Source organism: Elephantulus edwardii, unplaced genomic scaffold (genome assembly GCF_000299155.1).
Source record: "Elephantulus edwardii isolate Elephantulus edwardi_28Jun2011 unplaced genomic scaffold, EleEdw1.0 scaffold00002, whole genome shotgun sequence".
In the NCBI taxonomy this organism is placed as follows: Eukaryota; Metazoa; Chordata; class Mammalia; order Macroscelidea; family Macroscelididae; genus Elephantulus; species Elephantulus edwardii.
This window is the reverse complement of record NW_006399752.1, coordinates 12,762,213-12,767,621: the sequence shown is the minus strand read 5'-3', so window position 1 is coordinate 12,767,621 and position 5,409 is coordinate 12,762,213. Positions and strand designations below refer to the sequence as shown.

Here is a 5,409-nt window from a genome sequence, read left to right as displayed (position 1 = left end):
CTCCAGAGAATGATGGACAATCTCCTCCTGTGTGATTTATGGCCTCTAAAAACCTTCTGGAGAGTCAGCTTTGAGTTAGTTCCAACAACAGTAACAATAATAGCAGAATGTTGAGAACTGTGGGTAGGGCAGGGAGTGCTAGAATTGATAGCATAAGGAGCAAGAGCAGGAGGCATGTTTGACCACACAGGAATCGGCTCAGGGTTGTTTATGTTCTCTTGACAGGGATTCTGGCCCCATGTAGACTTGGTTAGTAAAGGCCAGGCTCTGCTGCCCCTAGGTTAGCCACATTGTTTTTACAGTGGGTAAGAGCCTGGCCGCTAACCAAAAGATCAGTGGTTTGAACTCACTAGCTGCTCCACAGGAGAAGGATGTAATAGTTGGTTTCCATAAAGATTTACAGCCATAGGAACACTGTGGAGCAGTTCTGCTCTGTCCTATTGGGCAACTATGAGTTAGCATCTACTTAGCTGCACCAGGTGTAGGAATTTTAATTCCTTACGGGTGTATGTTAAGGGTGCTGGTGTGATTACTTAGCACACTGCTTGACACACATGGAATGTATTCACATGTCTACTGAATTGTATTGACTTTTTTTTAATTTTTAATATTTTTGTGTGTGTGTACCATCAAATCGGATCTGACTGGTACAGGAGGAGATTGTCCCTCCTTCTTCAGCAGAGCATCTGGTGGATTCGAACCGAGTACCTCTGAGACTGCAGTGCAGTTTCAGGCCACTCGGCCACCAGAGCTCCCCCTCATGTGTACCGAATTTTAAACCTATGTTAAAACCAATTAAACTCTCAATCACAAAAACAGAAACCAGTGAAACCTGTAAAAAAGATATAGTAAACCTGTAATATATCCTGTGACAGTATCTGAGCTTTACTTAGTTTTTCTATATTTGGCAGACTCTGCATGCTCATAAATTTCCAAAGGTAACTTATAATTCAAAGCATTTGGAATACAGCTGAAATTTTTTTTAATTATGATGATTTATTTCAGCTCTAAATCTGAATGAAAATTCTCCTCTTTTCGTATTAACAAAGATGACATAAAGCTCACCTATACAGAGGGGGAAAACAACAGTGGTGCAAGTGTATCAGAGATAGTGAGCATGGTGCAATACAGATCATCGTGCATATTTATATATAAGCAACAGATAGTTCAACGGCACCTGACAATTAACATCAGCATAGAAAGTAGTGTGTTGCTTTTAACACAAATGATCTATCACCAGTAGAGAAGCTCCTCAAGTTATTTCTATAGCATTTATTAACTAACTTGTCTTATCCTTTTCCCCCTCAGGGGGAAATATGACACTAATTGCTTAGCTTTTTATGTTTCAAAAGTGCTCTGACATGCTTCTCAAAATGGGATCCACATCCCTTGGGATTTCTATGAGTTAAAGTTAGAAAAGAGAAAGAAACTGATTTAGTCAAACGTCCCTGAATGGTACACTGGGTATGGTCTCTCCAGGAATCTAGAAAACAAAGTACAACAGCCGTACTTTGAACTGATTCCAGTCAATGGTTACCACTGGAAATAATTTATATACATATATTGTGTGTGTGTGTGTGTGTGTGTGTGTGTGTGTGTGTAAAATCAGCTAGTTAATTCAGATTGATAATATACATAAATATATGAAAAAAATAAAACTGCTACTAGTTTCACAGTATATAGTATTAAGCGACTAGCCAGCTGAGGGGCCTCAGATTAAGCCATTTAATCTTTCCAGGCTCAGTATGCTCGTGACCTAACAAGACAAGAAGGTCACTTCTAAAATTCTACTACTTAAAAAGAAATTCATGGATAGGATTTGTCCTTCCTACCCTTCCCTCTGTAAAGGTCTCTTTAATTTTGTTTTTCCATCTTTATCAACTCAATTAGTGTTCTATAGCCTGACATTCCAAGCAGAGGGATTAAAATAGGCCTAAACAAAACATTAGGACTTCAAACACTGCTGAGAGGATTGTAAAGAAAACAGAGAGGGGGAAAAATGACCACTGAAACCAACCCAAAGAGCAATTTTTTTTCTCCTGACTATATTTGCCTTAGTGAAAGGTATGGGTGAAGGATACAACACTGATGCAAACCTTTCTTCATTTTAAGCCATGTTGTGAGAGAAGGATGGGCCAACTCCTCCCATGTAATTTAGAGCCACTGAAAACCCACTGGAGGGTCAGCTATGGGTTGATTTTTGACTCCATGGTAATCAATAACAACGATGACAGTGCTCCCTTGCTCTATTCGCACAACAGCCTCTTGGTCTGGGTATACATGTCATTGGAGCAAAATTAAGTATTTGGGAATTACCCATTTTTCTCAATGTTAGTCATAATTTGTTATGATTCACACAAATGCCTTTGTATAGTCAATGAAAGATAAATAGACATTCTTCTGGTATTTCCTACTTTCAGCCAGGATCCATCTGATATCAGCAATGATAGGCCTGGTGCCACTGCCTCTTCTAAATCTTGTTTGAACTCCTGACAGTTCCCTCTCTATGTACGTTCTAGCTGCTTTTGAATGATCTTCAGGAGTATTTTGCTTGCACGTGATATTAATGATACCATTCAATAGGTTCCACATTCTGTTGGATCACTTCTCTTGAGATTGGGAACAAGTAAGGATCTCTTGCTGTCAGTCTGCTAGGCAGCCATCCACCACATTTCCTGGCATAGACAGGTACAGTGTATCCAGGGCTGCACCTGTTAGCTAAAACATGCCAACTGGCATCCCATCAATTCCTTGGTCTTCATTTTTTGCTAATACCTTCAGTGCAGCTTCAACTTCACCCTTAATTACCACTGGCTCTTGTTCAGACAGTACTTCCTAAAATTTTCAGTGTCCATTCTTTTTGGTACAGTGACTGTGTATTCCCTCTAACTTCTTTTCATGCTTCCTGAATCATCCAATATATTCCTCATAGCATCCTTCAATATTGCGACTTGAGGCTTAAAAAGTATGACTGAATTTTTTATGTTCAATGATTCATTCATTGCAAATGTATTAAAAAAAAAACACACACCACAAATGGCGACTTTACACATGGATCTCACCTGATGGGCTGCACAGGAATCAAAGTGACTACATCTGCGGAAGGAATCACTGAAGAAGCTCAGTAGCTTATGAAAATTAGGCCAATGGTGGATTGTGGAATGGACCATCAATTACTCAAGTGCAAGTTCTAATCAAGGCCGAAGAAAATCAAAGCAAGTTCACGAACACCAAAATATAATCTTGAATCTATCCTGAATTTCAAATCATATTAAGAATAGAATTGAAGCACTGAACACCAATGGTAAAGTCCAAATGAGTTGTGGGATGACATCAAGGATATCATCCATGAAGAGAGCATAAGTCATTACAAAGACAGAGGGGAAAGGAAAAAACCCAAAATGGATGTCAGAAGAGACTCTGAAAATTGTACTAGAGCATCAAGAAGCCAAAACAAATAGAAAAAGTGCTTAAGTAAAGGAGCTAAACAGAAGATTCCCAAGGGCACCTTGTGAAGACAAAGCAAAGTATTATAAAGGAATGTGCAGAGAACTAGAATTGTAGAATAAGAAAGAACTCACTCAAGCTGAGAGAACTGAAAAACAAAATTAAGCCTCAAGTCACACTACTGTAGGATGCCATTTGGTAAGCCTTTTCATGATAGCCACACTAAAAAGAAAAAAGCAAAACAAAGCACAAAAACCCTAGTTAATTTTGATGGTTTGTACAACATGACCTTCTGCCCAAAAGAAGAAGCCAGGGATCCAAAGGAAGACAGCAGAGGGCTGGCTATGGCTTCCAAGGTGGGAAGGCTCTGTCCACTAACCATCTACTGTACCTGCTGTACTGGGAATATCTATTCTGACTCTACAGGGCTTGCAATGCTGCCAGTCTTTACAGATGCAGACTGTCACATCTTTCTCCCACGGAGAAGAAGGTGGGTTTAAACGTTGGACTTATGAGTTAGTGACTGAGCACTTAGCCACTACATCACTAGAGCTCTTTCTACTCTACTGACAAGACTGTATGTGGGAGATAGTCAGGTCAAATTCAAAAGCCAGAGAGTTATCTAGAAACAGGCAAGTATAAATACTGGGAGAATAAAACAAATAAAAAGGACTCATGATGTAATCGAAATCACGAGAGGAATGAAAGGTGAGGAGAGAAAGGAAGAGGGGGCAAGGATGGGGTGTTCAAACATCTGTATGCTGCACCAGTGGAACTTTATTAGGTTTGCATTGCTGCTACAGAACTCCAAGCAATGCTGGTGAGTCCTGAATGCTGATAAGCTGTCTCCCTCTCCTCCATGAAGTCTGACTGTTTGCTGGCTGAGGCTATTAGCTTATTTCTCTGCATTTACTGATAAAAAAAAAAATAAAGATCATTTCATTTATTGAGTGGAAATACATAAGAGCAGTTCACATGCATGAGTTCACCTGACAAAATGGGTTCATATCTGAGCTCTGTCGCCACTGATGTAACTCTAAGTGAGGCCTTAATGTCAGTGAGCTCACTTTCCACGTTCATATCCTATGCATAAATAAATGTGTCAGCTTTGTTTCTTGTTACGATAGTTAAATGAAAGAAAGCCTGTAAAGACTTTAACATATTACCTAAAAGACAGTAAGTGAGAAACACATTTTGGGAAATACAACACTTTGAAAAAAATCTAAGCATATCTCTGAACTTTGCCACCTAAAAGAGACTGCCATAGTCTTCTCTAGTAACATATATAGTAGAACTATCCCTAAATATAAGTAACTATCAAATCATTTTGCTCAATGACAATGCCACGTGTGCCAGAGTAGAACTACGATCCACAGAATTTTCATTGGTTGATTTTTCATCAGCAGATTGTCAGCACTTTCTTCCACTGCATGCCTGGGTGTAACTGAACTTTCAACCTTTCAGTTACCAGCCAACCATACAATTCATTTGCACAGCCTGAAACTTGCACATCTATAAACCCAACCCACTGCCATCGGTTGAGTTCAACTCACAGCAGCCTTCCCTCCACTGCGGTTCTGAATCTGCAAATCTTTCTAGGAGTAGACAGCCTATCTTTCTCCTGCAGAGCTGCTGCTGGATTTGAACTGCTAACCTTTGGATAGCAACACAACAAGTAATGCAAAATACCACCAGCGCTTCTTACATATACAATTTCAAACTCAAACTCACTGCCTTAAGAGTTGGAACAAACTCATGACTGATCCTCCAGTGGTTTTCCTGAGGCTGTAAACTGCAGAAGAGACCGCTTATCTTTCTCCTGTGGAGTGGAACTGTGAGAGAGGTGTAAGCTTTGGGTTGGAAATCCAACTGTCTATGGACTATGCCAATAGAGCTTCTTTTACCTATATAAGGAGAAGGAAATTTTCACTAACTAGGTAAATCTAAGAAAATCAAAAGCGC

The 5,409-nt window shown here is 39.7% G+C and overlaps 1 protein-coding gene across 1 annotated transcript in view; it reads right to left on the bottom strand.

Moving 5' to 3' along the window:
* MAN1A1 (mannosidase, alpha, class 1A, member 1) overlaps positions 1-5,409 on the bottom strand; it is a 293,657-nt gene that overhangs the window by 228,485 nt on the left and 59,763 nt on the right. The window lies entirely within an intron of this gene.